This window comes from Lissotriton helveticus, chromosome 11, assembly GCF_964261635.1.
Source record: "Lissotriton helveticus chromosome 11, aLisHel1.1, whole genome shotgun sequence".
Taxonomy (NCBI): domain Eukaryota; kingdom Metazoa; phylum Chordata; class Amphibia; order Caudata; family Salamandridae; genus Lissotriton; species Lissotriton helveticus.
In genome coordinates, this window is record NC_136072.1 from 732,292,793 (window position 1) to 732,310,005 (window position 17,213).

Genomic DNA, 17,213 nt, shown 5'->3' on the forward strand with positions numbered 1-17,213 from the left:
TTTCTTGCGTCAAAACGCCCCCCTTGCATACATTATACCTGGCGCAGGTATAATGTGGTTCAGGGGTTTACAAAGTGACGCATCTACCTAGATGCGTCACTTTGTTAATATGGTGCAACAAGGCACATTTTTTACGCTGCTGGTGCGTCACAAAAAGTGACGCACCGGCGGCGTAAAAGTGATGCACGGCCTCATAAATGAGGCCCTGCATTCTTAATTGTGGCCTATCTTTCCTACAGTAAAACTGAAAGCAGAGTAAAACATTAAAAAACTAATTACAGAATCGAATATAAAACATAGCAAAATTAAATTCTATGCTTCTGCTGTGCTATTAACTAGGGAATTTGTAATAATAAAAATTATGGACCAATCGCCTGTAATTGACCAAAGGGTGTCACAAAGGTTCTGAAAATCAAGGTTTTAGGAACAATATAGCAGTAATTTAGCCCTAACTGCAACATTCATAAGGTTAATTATTATCACAATGGCCCCAGGTACTTTCTACTGTCATCAAAAATGTCGAGAATCTTGATGTTAATTGTGTGGATTCGCCCTTTAAACGGGTTTCCGACGCCTTGTTACAAGAACAGGTGTTAAGGATTCCAAACATCGGCTTTTAATTTCCGAAATTCTTTATTGTATATAGAAAATATAATTTTACATACAGGGAAGAGGCTTATACATGAGCGGAAAGAGGAAAGGAGAGAATAAGGCAAGAAAAGAGAGAAAAAAAGGGGGGGGGGCAGTCCGTACTCCTGAGATCATTCGCCAGTTCGTAGTCTCATAGTCTCATAGTCTCATAGTCCATATTGCGTCCATTGGTGTTCCTTGGCGTTTGTGACCAAGCATCTTGTGCCCCGCGCCGCCCCGGGGGGACAGTGGAGAGAGATATAGGTTATAGGTTAAGTAGGAGATGTACACGTTGCTCTGTTAGCACTAGCCTATTTCAGCCCGTGACCTCAGATGTATCTCGTTCACGCCTACGGTGGCTTGTGTGATGACAGGAAGTGGTCTAAAGATCCCCACATGGTCGACTGCTTGTGCGTCTTCGGTGTGTGTTTTGCTGTTATGTTGTCCGCCCCTCTAAGGAACGTGACCCAGTTAAGCCATGCCTGTGGAGCCGCCTTTGATGTGTCCTTCCAGTTAGTTAGAACTACTTTGACTGCGGCTGTCAGCAGGAGATCTATGAGGTCCCGGTCCTCTGTCTTTGTGATTGCCTGGGACGTGAAACCTAGGGCCAGACTTGTGAGGTTCGTTTGTATGTCTATGCCTGTGATCTCGTGGATGAGTGTTCTGATCTTCCCCCAGAAGTCCTTGATTTTGGGGCATTTTAGAAGGAGGTGTTCTAAGTCTCCCCTTTCTTTATCACAGTTCCAGCACACGTCGCTGTCTCTAATGCCTACAGTGGCTAATCGGGCTGGTGTCCAGTATGCCTTGTGTATCAGCCAGAATTTTGTCTGATTCAGCGTGGCCGTCACTTTTTTCCTACTAGTGGACCTCCATAACTCTGCCTTAGCTTCCTGACTGAGTGCTTGACCTGCTGCCTCTCCCCAGAAGTTTAGGACCTTGTCATTGAGTTTGGTGTGTTTGGGGCCTAGGATCTTGTAGAGGTGTGCCACCTGGTGTCCTAGCGTGTTCAGGCTGTTGGCCAGCTGTATTATCGAGGGTGTCTGGGTGTTGAGGTTCGCCTTCCTTATTGCGACTTTTATCTTCAGGAAGCTGTATAGTTCTACGCTGTTTAGGTTGTACTCTCCTTTCAGGGTGTCGAATGTTACATCAGCACCCTTGTTCTTAAGATCCCAGGCTGTGGATATCCCTTGGCTATACCAGTCGTGCATGTCGAGGACCTTACCCCTGTATTTTAAGGATGGGTTGTGCCAGATTGATTCAAAAGGCCCTCCTTTGATGCTCGTGTTGAGAAGTTTGTCAATTTTTAGCAGAGCTCGTTTTGTGTTTCTGAGTACCGGGTTGTCTTTGATTGCCGGGTGTTTGGTGGCCGTGAGGAGGGTGATGGCTTTCATACCCTTTAGCAACCCCTGTTCTAGTGTTAGCCATGCTGGTGTGTAGTCTAGTCTTGGGTCTAGCCAGTGCAGTCCCTGTCTAGCTAGGCACGCCTCGTGGAATCGTTTGAAATTTGTTATGTTTAGCCCCCCCTGTTCCTTTGATAATCTGAGTTTTTGCAGGCTTATTCTGGCTCTCTTCCCTCTCCATAAGAAATCGTTCAGTATCTTGTCTATCTTTTTGTGGAAGTCATCTGTGTTGGTTAGGGGTAGCATGGCTAGCATATAGTTGACCATTGGTGTAAGCATCATTTTTATTGTTTCCACCCTCCCCCACCATGTTGTGAACTTGGGCGACCATCCGTCTACCTTAGCCTTGATTTTCTGGATTATAACCCGTTCATTTTGTTCTAGACCAAACCCAAGAGAACCGGAAGTATGGGGCTACAAGGCGCCATTGCCGGAAGTCTTCCCCGAGTCTAAGCGGAAGACGGAGGGCAGGCGACCCGGAAGCGGAAGGAGGCACAAGGCAGTAAGGAAAGCGACAACGGACAAAGAGACGGAGACGGAGACGCGCGACCATCAGAGGCTTAAGGAAGGAGCGCATCTGGCACCGGGAGCTGGAAGGGCTGAGGAGCGAGACCGCCGCCTGAGAAGAGAGGCGTGCCGAGTGCGCAAGGCGAAAGCCCAACGAAGACAAACGGAGAGAAGCCTAGCAGCGCGCCCAGTATCTGACAAGGCCGGCAGGTAATGAGGCGAGGAACCAGCGCGACCCGGTGTGGAAGGCAAGCGGGGCAGATTGCTTACATTCACAAGGGAGCAGCACAGAGCTAAGGGGACGCGATACCTGGCACCCCTACCACACACCAGACGCAAGGCGCTAAGGGGGAAAAAGAAGAAAGAGACAGCGCCCAAGCAAAGGCCCCCAGCAAAGGCACGAGACACCAGTTTGCCACACTGTAGCCACTCTGGCGAAAACAACAGGCAGAGAAAGTCGGAAAACGAGCAGAACGAGCACCTACAACAAGGAGTCGAGCAGAACGGGCACAGCGAGTACCACCACCCCATAAACAACATAGCCGAAGCGGCCCATTAACAGCCACAAACATAAACACAAACAGGCAAACAAGCCCAGGTAGCGAACATGTACAATAGAGTGTGCACAGAGCGAGGAGAGTGCTATAACTCTCAGCTGTAGGGCGATACGCCACCACCTCGCCAAAAACAGCCCACAGGCGCACCTTGGGCAGCGCCTCAACGAAGTCAAAGCCGCAAAGTGAGGCGCAAAAGAGTCACGAAAGAGGCACAAAAGAGCAAAAGAGCAAAAGAGCAAAAGAACTAAGAGCCCTGTAAACAGGGCAGCCTGCACGCTGGCAGGACCAAAGGCAAAAACAAGAACGAGACACATCAGGGAACCGAGCAGATACAGACAAGCTGCCCAACCACCCACTCCAAAACCAACGAGCACACCAAAGGTGGCACAAGCGGGAGGGAGGCTGGTCAGCATCCTGTCAAGAAGGGGCATCGGAACGATGGCGGGCAGCGATGGGAAACAAACAAATGAGCAACAGAAGAAACCCAAATTTGACAATCAAGGGTCCCCGACCAAAGCAAGAGGCGAGCCGGTCACACTGGAGACCATCCTGCGAAAAGTGAACGAAGGCAATGAGGTCGGAAGAGAGACAAAACTCAAGCTGGAGAACATGCAACTGGAGATGGCGGCCATTAGAGCGGACCTCCACAAAACCAACACAAGAATGGAAGCTGCAGAAAGCCGAATAAGCTCGGTAGAAGATGAAACAAGTAGGCACTCCAAGGCTATAGCAGAGCTGAGAACAGCCACAAACGCTGTACAAAAACAACTAGCGGAGAAGGACGACAGGGCAAGAAGGGGCAATGTAAGAATACTAGGAGTGCCGGAAGGGGCTGAAGATAAGGCAGGCTCCTGTACCGCAATGCTGGAGGAGATGATCCCACAACTCACAGGTATCACCTTCCAAAGAGGCTTCGAGGTACAAAAGGCATACAGGGTACCAGCGGGGAAACCAGCCACAGGCAGAGGCCCAAGAGCAATAATCTCCAAACATCGGCTTTGACCAACATTTTATATGCAAAAAAAGAGCTTTCCATAAATACGCACAATATGGGTTAGTGATTATGTGGTACAATTACACAGGTGACATGCAGAGTCCGCAAATCCTTTCAGTGTACCATATCGGTAACCTTTTAATGAAATCAGGCCACATTGTAGTCGCATCAGCTGGTGTTTCTGCTGCTTCAAGAGAGGTGATGGAAAGAATGTAGGCAGATGCAATGGGTCGTAAAATGTACGTGCCCAGCTATCATGAGAACATTTTGCTGGTTCATCTAAGTCATCCAGGGCAGAAATAACTTTCTCATGTTTGGTTAGTGCCCTCACAAATCGTTTTGGGCACAGAGGGGCATCCCACAGATTCAACGCATCCAGATTGTTCAGTGCCTGATTGAGGTCAATGTTCCAAGCTAAACCTTTAAGCGTTATCTTATTTCTTGCCATGTAAATCTCTTGAGGGATCCATCGATAGCCATCTTCCCTTTGCTACAGTAAGGTAAAAAAATCTAGCCATAAGCATAAGATTTTGTTTTGTAAGATTGAATTCTAATCAAATTTGGGCCAGCCCAATGCAAGAAGGCCGATGGAAAATTTGCCAGTAACAGAAGCAAGTTTGTTTGGCAGTGCAAAAGTGCCATATGGCAATGAGGGTGTTAGTTTGCTAATGATCACTCACCTTTCTGCACTTGTATAGGGGCAGGTCAAGTTCTTATATCATTTTTTTAAAACTCCAGTAAGTCCTCAAGGTGACTTTGCACCCTTTTTCATCCACTCATATCCCCATCTATTTGAATACTGACGCTCTCTTAACCTACACATTTCTCACGGTTACTAAACCCTTTTTAATTAACTTTCAACCATAGATCAGCAACTTGGGTTTGGCAATGTTTATTTCAATTCTATTTTCTTGGCAAAAACTGCCCAAGTGCATCCAATGATCTTGCAGCCTCGCTCGTTTTGATCCAAAAGCACTGTGTCTGACCACTAAATTTAGGTGGAAAGGCTGAGACTAAAGCCAAGGCAACTGGCAGGTCTGCTAGATAAAGATTGAGCAATAGTGGCACGAAGGTACAGCCTTGTTTCAAGCCTCTATTAGCGGCAATCATTTTTGAGGTTGTGAAACTCTAACCTTCACTATCATGTCAGTGTAAAGAGCGGTTATCGCCCTTAAAAGGTCTGGTGGGATGCCACATTTCTGCAATTTCTTCATCAAGATATTTCTCAGCACACTGTCGAAGGCAGTGGCAAACTCAATGAATGCTGCATACAGTTTCTTCCCTTTTGTCCATTGAATCTCATAGTCAGTGTGATGAGGCAGAAAAGCTCATCCTCAATCGTGAAACCTTTTTGAAATCCTGCCTGGAAAATTGGGACTAGTTGCTTCTTCTGGGCCCACATTTCCAGCTGTTTGTTAAGAATGTTATCAAAACATTTCCCTTCTACATCCAAAAGTCCAATAAGCCTACAATTCTCTGGGAGATTAGGGTCCCCCTTTTTATGGATGGAGACCAACAGGGACCCTCTCCAGGTATCTGCGATAATGTTACTAGAGAGGCATTGAGTTAATAAAGGGATTAAAATGGTTGCCCATTAAGAGGAGTGTAATTTGAGATTTGGCTACCTGCAGGCCGTTGGGGCAAGGAGCACAGGACCTTTTTATTGAAGGGATCACCTTTTCCACCCTTTTATAATTCAATGAAGTTAAACATTTTGAGGGCTCTTGGTAAATGTGCCTGCCGCTGGTTGCATCCCGACCACTGATAGAGGCCTTATCCATGATGCTTCACTCATCTGGAGGCTGAAATATTACATATAGCGCAGCTTGGCATCCTGGCTAAGGACTCATTGATTATATGTTATAACCTAGCTGGGTCTCTCGATTTAATGGCCATGTGAATCTTTAACAATGTTAGCCTTTCATCGTTCCTATTCTTTTCCTATACTTAACTCTTAGATATTTAATAGACTATTTTTAGTGGAAATGTCAGAACTGTTTTGACTCCTAACTTTTTAAGTCCTTGTTTAATAGTTTTTTCAGTTGTTAATTCCCTCTGGGATCACCAGAGGAGCTGATGGCAAGGATTTAGCTAGCCCATATTGAGTTGTTACCACCTCCTACTATCTTTCCGGGTGCGTGTTGTCCAGATGTTTATCTGGGAATCAACCTTTACTTCAGCGAGCTATAGATACATGAGAGAGAAGGAAGAGTATGGACAGCAAAAGTGAGGACAAATAAGATAGAAGGACTAAGAAGGAGCAGAAGAAAGGAGGAGGGGGAAAGACTGGGCACAATTGACAGAATGGAATGGAAAATGTGTTGTAAAAGGCATAATTTATTTCTTTGCAGTAGTTGAGCTTGCTCACTCGCTACACCAACTTTTGACTCCCTGTCCGGTCATGTTTGCATGAGAGGCTGAGATGAAACAAGAACAGCATAAAGAGATCGTTCTGTGCCCAGGCATGACAACTCTGGTGGTTAAAGCACTTGATGGCGAGATCTGCCATTTTTCCATCACTGGTTGTGACTCATGATAAAGTAGCATAGAGGGCTAATCTTCTGCTACAACATGCAGATCACAGATTTTTATTTTATGTAAGTGGCTCAGTGGGTTACTGCTGCTGTCTCAGAGACTATTCTGTTACTTGCAGTTCAGAAGTTACCATCCTTCCTGTTAGCAGTATGAAAGATGACAGGAATCCAGGTAAGCGAGAAGTACTCTTTAATGGCCATCCACTCTCCTCACTGAAGAGTACACCAACATTCCAAAGTAAGCTCCAGGTACGGGAAACCAAGTCAGGAAGGAAACAGGGGAGGACGGACTGTACCATGTACATAATATTGATTCTCATTTACACAAATCTGGAAACTTGAACTGATCACTTCCACTAGCGCTGGTGTTTTAGACTAAAATTGCACAGTTACTTCTGTAGGGTGTTAGAAACGAATTTAGAGACAAGCTGAATGAATTTTTGAAGAAACAAACACATTTTAAAAAACGTATTTTTAATTGTTGATGACAATGATTTTAATATTGCACCAACCCTAGCGTGATTTGCACAGTATTTTGGTACCTACCTGACCCGCTAGAGCGAAGGGAATAGGGCACTCGTCCACGAGCACCAGCCGCCATCTTGGGGCAGGGTCGGGACGCGGTCTAGCTCTTCTCCACATCCGGGAAAGAGCTATTTAGTCCTCGCTCGATTAGGATGCGCAGCGGACGAGCGCAGCGGGCGCGCGCCGAAGACGCGCCTAAGACAAGCCCGTCTGCGCCCGTCCGAGCCAGATCCGGGCCCAGGGCCACCCCCCCTGCTCCGGCTGTTTTTTTTTTTTTTTAAATATATTTTTATTGCAGAATTAGAGACAAGATAGCACAAAAGACCAACCAGTACACTTGCAGCATCCCGACAGGTAACATTGTAGAAACACATTACACAGCTAATTAGCCCACATCCCGGAGGCTGGGCGGCGCTTCAATTTCCGCCCCCTGGTCTATGCCTCAGTGTGTGCCCTCTTGGGGCGTCCGGTCGGTTATATCGTGTAGTATCTGCTTTTACCCCTCAACACCCGCCCCCCCCCGCACCGTCGGTCCCCAGATTGCATCTTCGTTCGCACCCAACAATTCCTGGGCACCTCCTACCAAGCCCAGCCGGGTCTGATAGATTGCTCCGCGGTGCTGAACCAAATACCCAACAAACACCCCCCCTCCCCCCTCCCTCCTCAACTGCTGCTAATGCGGGCACCCACAATCTTTCCTAGCACTGAGGTACGTCACCTATCAGGATCCACACTTCAACATTCAATCCACATGGATTATTCTCCCCTCTTTATTCTCCCTCTGCATCGTCAGTCATGTAGTCCCGCAGCGCCTGAACCACTAACTCCCAGGACCTTGCCAACTCCAGACATTTCTCGTTACCAGTCCTAGTAGCCTGACGCATCCTGATCACGCTCTCGCACCCTGACCACTTCAACAGCTCATTCCTCCATCTCCTCACTGACGGGCCTTCTCTGGACTTCCAATGCCAAGTGATTTCACGCTGTGCTAGCATGATCCCCAAATCAATAAATTTGCTTGTTATTTTAGTCTTCTTAGTATGCGGGAACCAAAGGAGCAGGCACGCCGCCATATCAAAGTCTACTTCCCTGTCAGTGACAGCATTCAGGAGTTCCCCCACTTCCGGCCAGTACGCCCCCAGCTTCGGGCATCCCCACAATAGGTGATCTAGATCTACCTCCGGCGCCACGCACCGTGGGCACACGGCATCAAGCACCCGGAAGTGCCGTCTCAACCTTTCCGGGGTCAAGTATGCCCTATGGACAATGAAAAAATGGACCTGCTGAAATCTCGCGTTCCTCGTTCCCTTCCAGGTCCTACGCAACACTTGGCTCCAGATGGTATCTGGTATGGGTTTGCCTATACTGACCTCCCAACGCGACTTTAGCACCAGCAAGGGCTCCAGTCCCTCATTCAACATTCTGGCATGGAGGCACGTCACTGCTTTAACGGTGCCCGCCGCCATTACCACGTATTGACATGCCATGGTCACCTCCGGCTCTGCCAGCCCGCCTCCCCAATACCGCTGCATCGCAGCCACCACCGCCGCGTGCAGTAGGAAGGTTCCGTCTGGGAGGCCAAATTGTTCCTGCAACACCTGATACGGGATCAACACCCCATCAATATAGAGGTCTCCCACCATCTGCAGGCTCAGCTCCTCCCACATCAACAATTGGGACCAAGAGGAGGAGCTTCGCGCGCACCCAAGATGGTTGCGTGAGCACAGGGCTCCCGGACCCTCGCCACCTCCATCGACTATCCTGTACTTTATCCTGGTTCGGACGACGGGTGTTTACTGGCGCAGTTCTACTGATCATTTATCTGTTCCCAAAAACTTTTTTGGACTTCGGGGTCCAGAGCTACAGATCGCCGCAGTTTTCTGGCCTGCTCCAAGGTGACGCCCCGAGCTATCTTGTCTGGCCTGCCGTCCAGTAAGTGAACAACAACGGATTGCCTGACTTGTATGGGCTGGCGACCGCTTTTGGTTTCGATTCCTGTCCGGAGATCAACCTGACTTTGTTAGCTACGTAGACGGCCGGACGTGCCTATACTTTTGGTCTATCCGCTTCTGATGCTGACCTGTCGTGGCTTTCAGTTTTGAGACTGGCACCATCTTCGCTCTTTTGGTCCTGCATTTGCCACCGCAGTCACCATTTTCACCCGACAACAGGCGACCCGCACGGGTCCAGGATCTAAGATGGCCACCAAGCCAGAGAGCGAGAGGCGCAAGACTAGACCGGGCGTTCGAGGGAGTGCTCTGCAAACGAACATTATGGACCGGTACACCCTTACTAAAGGATCGCCGGGCGCAGCATCTAAACCCTCGACGGCAATGCCGGAGGATTCATCGATTGAGGAAGAGCCCTCGTTGCGAGATCTCATGGGCGCCATTACCGGTATGAAGGCTTCATTGGGGCAACAATATGAGGCCTTGACTCTCAAACTGGATACTGTGTCGATTGATGTCAATCTGATCAGGGCGGATTTGGCGAAGACAAACGAAAAGGTCAAATCCCTGGATCTCAAGACCACTAGCCTGGTCACTGACGTCTCTCACTTACAGGCTGAAGTCGGAATCTGCGGAAAGCTAATGACTATTTCTCTGGGCGCCTAGAGGACTATGAAAGCCGTGCCAGGCGCAATAACATCCGCCTGATTGGGGTCCCGGAATCATCGACTGCTGCCTCGACGGACTTATTGGTGGAAGACCTGGTGCTGAATCACTTGGCGCCCAAGGGTCTCAGCAAGTTTTTCGCTGTCGAGCGCGCACATAGGATCCCCGGCGGTACACCTAAATCGGGTGCTAACCCACGACCCATCATTGCGAGGATCTTTCATTTCCGGGACAGAGACGCTATCCTGCAGGCTTCGAGGCAGTCTGGTCCCATTGCCTTTGAGAACTCAACTGTCAGCTTCTATCCGGACTTTACACAACAGGTCCAGAAACAGAGGCTGGGGTTCCAAGGGGTCAAGAAGAGACTCCGGGAAAGGTCTATGAAGTATGCCATGCTCTTCCCGGCCCGTTTGCGGGTGGTCCATAGGGATCGTACTTTTTTCTTTGACCATCCTGGGGTCGTGAGTGACTGGCTTGACTCGCTGCCTACGGATCAAGAACCTTTTGAGGACTCTGGCAGATCGGATCGAGCGGACGGTGGCCCGACGGAGCAGGAGTAGATTTTGACTTTGACCCCGTACCCTTCATGTTGGCTTTGAACTATGCTATGCTGTGTTATTAATGTTTGCAAGTAATAGTCCTTTTGGGGGTGGGTGGGGGGTGAGCGGGTCCTTTCTCCTCCTGGGTTTTCTTTTCGTAGATTAGTTGGGTGGTTGGGCGACAGGCACACTGCAGTTTATGGGGCTTTTTGGTCTTCAGCAGGGGTGCGGGGTGGGGGGTATAGTTGTTTTGACATTCTTGGGGGGACTGGGTTGTTGGTTTGAATTTTATTGTTATTTGCAAGGCGAAGAAAAGGCAAACTCCTGTTTTATGCAGTTGCTTTGGGTGTGGGGCCGGGGAGGGGCTGAATTCGGGGATGGGGGGTAGGGGACTTCAGATATTGTGTTGGAACGTGAACGGGTTGGGGGATGGGATCAAGAGGAGGGTGGTGCTGCAATTGCTGAAACGTTTGTCTCCTGATGTTGTCTTACTGCAGGAGACTCATTTGCTCGGCAACAAGTGCTACGCTCTGAATAGGCGTGGTTATCGCCTTGTGGCGCACTCGGGTTTCACTTCGGGCTCCAGAGGGGCAGGCATTCTGGTTCGGACCTCCCTCCCCTTGGCCATTGATGATGTCATACTGGATGATAAGGGACGATACGCCGCCATTGTGGGGCGCTGGGAAGGGAAGGTTCTTATTCTGCTTTCCGTGTACGTGCCCCCGGGCCTTCAAGCCACCACATTCGCTGATCTGAGTGGACTTATCCTGGGTCTCCCCGAGGGTCTGCTTTTGGTTGGGGGTGATTTTAATGCGGTGGTCTCGGGGATGTGTGACCGTCACCCTCCCAGGGAACTGCCGAAGGCCCAGACTTGGTTGAGTGACTTCCTAGAGACGCTGGGGCTCACTGATTGCTGGCGCTTGCTTCACCCGGGGCAGTTGCAATATACCTATCATTCTGGTGCTCATGGTAGTCTCTCGAGGTTAGATCATATATTGCTGCCCTCGGCCCATGCCTCCCTCATACGGGAAGTTAAACATCTGGCAAGGGGTATCTCGGACCATTCTCCGCTTTGGCTGGTGGTTGATGCACGGCAGGGTTCGGCGGGCTGAGTGGCTCCGATTAACACCTGGTACTTGAAGGACCCCAGGGTCAGGGCTGAGCTGGTTAAAACACACGATTGTTATTTTGCGGAAAATGTGGGCTCTGTTTCCTCCCCAAGTTTGCTTTGGGAAGCTTACAAGACTGTCATTCGTGGCCAGGCCCTCTCGTTGATTGGTAGCGTGAAGTTGGCCAACCGTGCTGAGATGGTTCGCCTTGAGGGGGAGGTCACAGCCCTGGAGGAGTGCTTGGAATCTGAGGTCACCGCTGAGGGGTTACATCTATTGGAGTTGAAACAACATGAATACAGGGCTCTGGTTACGGAAGCTGCTAAGGAAATGGGAAGGGAACAGCAGGGCCGCCTGTATGACGTGGGTGATAAGGCTGGGAAATTACTTGCTTGGCTGGATAAGAGGGAGAATGCGAGTCGTGTCGTCCCTGTGATTGTTGCGGAGAATGGAGAGTGTTGTACTGACCCTGCTGATATTGTCACATGTTTTGCCGATTACTTCCGCAAGGTGTATTCCCAGGTGTCTGATCGATCTGAGCAGGATTCCCACCTGCTATTGCGGGATATTGCACTTCCCCGATTGTCTGCCATTGATAGGGATGCTCTGGATGCGCCGCCTACTGTGGACGAGATGGCCGCTGCTGTCCGTTCGGTCCGATCCGGCAAGGCTTCGGGCCCTAATGGGCTCCCCATTGAACTATATAAACTACGCCCGGACACGCTAGCTCCACATCTGCGCTCTATGTTTCTCGAGTCTTTGGAGGTGGGTTCTCTCCCACCAGACCAGAGACTGGCCTCTATAGTCGTCATCCACAAAGATGGTAAACCTCGGGATCGCTGTGCCTCTTTTAGACCCATTTCGTTGATTAATGCGGAGCCTAAAATTTTGGCCAGGCTGCTGGCGACACGTTTGGCGACTGTCATTGGGGACCTGGTTCACCCTGACCAATCCGGCTTTATACCGCAACGCAACACAGCGCTTAACCTCCGAAGGTTGCATGGCGTCTTGGCACGAGCCGAGACGCTACGTGAGCCCGCTATCTTGGCGTCCTTGGACGCTACAATGGCGTTTGATAGGATTGAATGGCCGTATTTGTGGGCGGTTCTCGCCAAGTTTGGTTTCGGTCCGGAGTTTGTTCGGTGGGTCAAATTGCTTTACTCCGGTCCCATGGCTCAGGTGGTGGTCAATGGTCGGGTCTCTGCACCCTTTGCACTAGGCAGGGGAACGCGACAGGGCTGTCCCCTGTCCCCCTTGTTGTTTGCTCTCGCCTTGGAACCGCTGGCAGCCTGGTTGAGGTGGGAGCCGTCCCTGAAGGGCATTAGATGGAATTCGGGGTTTGAAGACTATGTATCTCTCTATGCTGATGATATTCTGCTATATCTCACATCTCCCCGTAAATCCCTCATTGTACTGTTCGATGTCTTAACGTCCTTTCGCAAAAACTCGGGTCTTGTCATTAATTGGTCGAAGTCCTGTGTATACGTCTTGTCGGGAGACGCCCCTCTTCTGCCGAGTGGTTGTCCTATCGTGATTGTGAGAGATGGCTTTAAATACCTAGGCATTTTTATCACTCTGAAACTTGAACTGCGGTTTGACCGGAACTTGCTGCCCCCTCTTCAGCGCCTTCGGGCAGATGTTGTCGCTTGGGGGAAACTCCCTCTCTCTCCCCTAGGTAGGGCGGCATTGTTTAAGAGGATGTCACTGCCCCGCTTCCTCTATGCATTGCAAAACACACTTGACGTTGTCCCGGCTAAATATTTCCGTGAGGTTGAGAGTTTACAGAGACAACTGGTGTGGGGGGGGGTAGGCCCCGGATCGCCATCGCTAAACTGTCGCTCCCGTGGTACGACGGTGGAATTGCTTTGCCTGATATCCGTCGCTATTATTGGGCGTCTCAATTGGGGGCAATAAATCACTGCATGTATGGCCCTTTGCCGAATCCGGCCTTCGAGATGGACAAATGGTTGTTACCGGGGGGTGACTATAATAGAGCCCTCTACTCGAGAATCACCCCTCGAAACGTAACGGGCCCCACTAGGACGGCTGTCCAGGTGTGGAGACATGCTTCCATGGCGCTTGGGTGGACTGATAAATTGACTCGTGCCACCCCACTGTATGCATCCGATAGACTTGGCTCTCTCTGGCAGTCGAAGGGGTTTGATAGGTGGGACTTGATAGGTATCAGCAGGATTGATGATGTTTGGACTAAGGGGAGAATGAAGACGTTTGAAGAATTGAAAACCGAGTACGCTCTGAGCGATCGCGAGTTTTTTCACTATGCGCAGGTCCGCCATGCGGTGCTCTCGGTCTTCCCTTCGGGTGTGGAGATTCCGGAGTCGTCCCCGCTTGAGGATAGGGTACTAGACGGACATGTTCCTGATAGTACGATTTCGCTTATTTATAAAAAACTGATCAACTCAAGGTCTGATCTCCTGTTTCGCCTTAGAGAGGTCTGGATTGGTGATGGGCTGGAGCTGGACGATGAGGACTGGCAGGCGGCGATCTCCTCCCCTAAAGAGGTGGCCATCCAGGCGCGCCTTAGATTTGTGCAACTTAAAATCCTGCATAGAGTGTATGTGACTGGTCCCCGTTTGGTACACATGGGCTTTTCTGTGGATGGTTTGTGTCGGCGTGGATGCGGTCTCCTGGGCACCTTTTTACATATCATTTGGGAGTGCCCTGAGATAGTGCGATTCTGGACCAGTGTGCACGAGGTGATGAGTGAGGTTACGGGGGTGCGATCGATGCCAGAGGCTAGGAGATGCTTGCTGAATGTATGGGAACCGAACGACTACTCCGTATCGCAGCTTCGATGGGTGACCTTGGGCAATATGATCGCCAAAAGAGACATCGCGCAACTGTGGGGCGCTCAGGGACCACCCGGGATTCGGAGGTGGAAACAAAACATGGACTGGTGCATGTTCAGGGAAAAAACTGTATATACTTCCCGAGGCAACCCCCGAAAATGGGGGAAGATATGGACTCAGTGGAACACTTACCGTGGCGATATATGTACCCCCCTCTCCCTGACCCAGATGTTGAGCCTACGTCCCCGTAACCCAAGGGTTCCTCCACTTCTTACTGTGTATTGGATACATTTTGTTCCTCTGCCCCCCCCATGCGAGACTCTTTCTTGATGGAAAATACGCTCATTGGTTGACCTTCCCCGCTCCCGCACCATGTAATGCAACATTGTTTATATTGCTGTCTTCTCTTTTTCTTTATTCCTTGCAAGTTGTTTGTGTTTGTATTTATAAAATTAATAAAAAGTTTTTTTTTAAAAAACAATTGGGACCAATCGCCCCCATGGGGTAGCGCAGTCAGCATTCCCAGCGGTATCTCCGGCGCATATGGCCGGCTCTTTCCCGCTCTCTTCAAACTCCTATTCCAGCACAACTTCAGCGTCCGTTCCTCCACCGTGAGCTCCCGCACATCCAGTTTCTGCTGCAGGATGATATAGGACAGAACATGTCTCTGGATGCCAATTCCCCGTTCTTGGTCAGGACCCCGGAACTCTCTGGCCACATTCTGCGTTAATACTTGGAGTTGCGCTGCCAAGTAGTATAATTCAAAGTCGGGGACGGCCATCCCTCCTTCGGCCTTGGGCCTAGTCAGAGTATTCAGCGCTACCCTGCACCGTCCGTGGCCCCAGAGGAAGCCCGTCACCAAAGTCCTCAGGTCTCTGAAGAGCTTCTGCGGGATCCACACCGGTAGCGTTCGAAAATAATAAAGGAGCCGCGGGAGTGCCACCATCTTCAGCAGTGCCACCCGACCCAACACGGATAACGGGAGGGAGGCCCAAAAGTCCATGCAACCCTTCAGCACCCGAATACAGCGCTCCACGTTCCCCTCCAAGAGATCCGTGGCCTCATGGTAGATTCGCACCCCCAAGTAGGTGAAACAGGAAGGTTCCCACACCACCTCTCTGGTAAGTTGTGGGCAGATCGTACTCTTCCGCAGCGGGAATATGCAGGTCTTGGTCCAGTTCACCCTGAGGCCCGACAGCCGCCCAAATCTGCCCAGCAAGTCCACCGCTCCCTCTAGAGCTCGCCCAGGATCCGCCAGGTATAATAACAGGTCATCAGCGTATAGCGATATGTAATGCGACTCGGGTCCCTGTGCTATTCCGGTATACACCGCGCCAGAACGTGCCTGAGCCGCCAACGCAAATAGCAGAGGAGACAGCGAACAGCCCTGCCGCGTTCCCCTACAGACCGGATAAGCCGTAGACACTATGGGCCCCAATCGCACCCGCGCCCTCGCCGACGAGTAAAGCACCCTCGTCCAACTCCGAAATCCCTCACCAACCCCAAACTTCAACAGCACACCATCCAAGTAGTCCCATTCGAGGCTATCGAACGCCTTTTCTATATCAACTGCTAAAACCACTGGATCCTGGATTAATGACGCAGCACCATCCATGACCCGGACCAAACGACGAATATTCATCGAGGTGTTCCTAGTCGGGATGAATCCCGCTTGATCCCTATGCACCAGGGTGGTCATCTGCGGCAGGAGCCTGGTAGCCAGGATGCGGCTCAAGATCTTATAGTCCACCGTCAGCATTGACAACGGGCGGTAAGAGGTCACGTCTAACGCGTCCCTTCCCGGCTTCAACAGCGGGACCACCAGTGCCTCCCTCATGGACTCAGGTAAACACCCCACCTGTTTCGCCTCCGCGTACACCGTCAGCAGTCTGGGTGCCAATATATCCACGAATTTGGCGTAGAATTCCACCGGCAGCCCATCCACCCCTGGTGTTTTGTTCCGCGCCATGTGTTTAATGTATGTATGTATGTATAGGCATTTATATAGCGCACTACTTACCCGTAGGGTCCCAAGGCGCTTCGACCGCTGCGAAACCCTTCCTGGCTTCCCTGAGAGATGGTCCCTTAATGGGTATCTCCAGGGTGAGACCAGGCATCCCCGGCGGTCTGGTGGGGCCGTTAGTGAAGATGAGGCAAGCTAATGCCCAGAGTTGCCGAGTGTGAACGCTGATCAGAGTGGGCACCGAGGCGAGAGAATTATCGAGTCCGCTGACCCTGGTCCAGAAACCTGCCGCGCCGGGAATCGAACCCTGGTCCCGGGCCGTCCTCTGCTCTCGGGTCTGCCGCCTCTAACCAGTGAGCCACACTACTTCATAGCCCCCCTTATCTCAGACAAGGTGATGGGGCCCCCCAGGTCCTTCGCCTCCTCGACATCCATTGTCGGTAAGGGGATCGGGTCTAAATATTCACCTATCTCCGAGGTCTCGGCCTCCAGGTGGCGCTCGTACAATCCTGTATAGTAGGACTGGAAGCGCGCCAGTACCGCTGACTGAGAATAGACCACTTCACCATCCTCGCGTCGTATACTCATGACCGGGCACCCTCTAGGACCCGGATCAGCTAGCTTGGCAAGAAGCGTGCCCACTTTATCCCACTCCTCATGCACCTTAACAGCATACAACTTGTAATCATAGCACCGCAGTCTCTCTGTCTCAGTCGCCACCGCTTCTTTAGCTTGCATCAGTCGCTCCTGTAACTCTGGCCGCTCAGGCCTCCTCAGCTCCAATCCCCTCAATGTCTCTTCTGCTTTCGCAAGGTCACTCAAAACAGTCTTTCTCACATTCGAAAACCGACCCATGCATACCCCTCTCACCACTACTTTCATCGCATCCCATTCAATCGACCTAGTCGTGGCTGAGCCTCCATTTTCTGCAAAATAGCAGTCAATACCCTGTCGAACTGTGTCGCAAAACACCAGGTCTTCCAACGTATCCGGACGCAGTCGCCATGATGGAACTGCCCATCTCACCTGT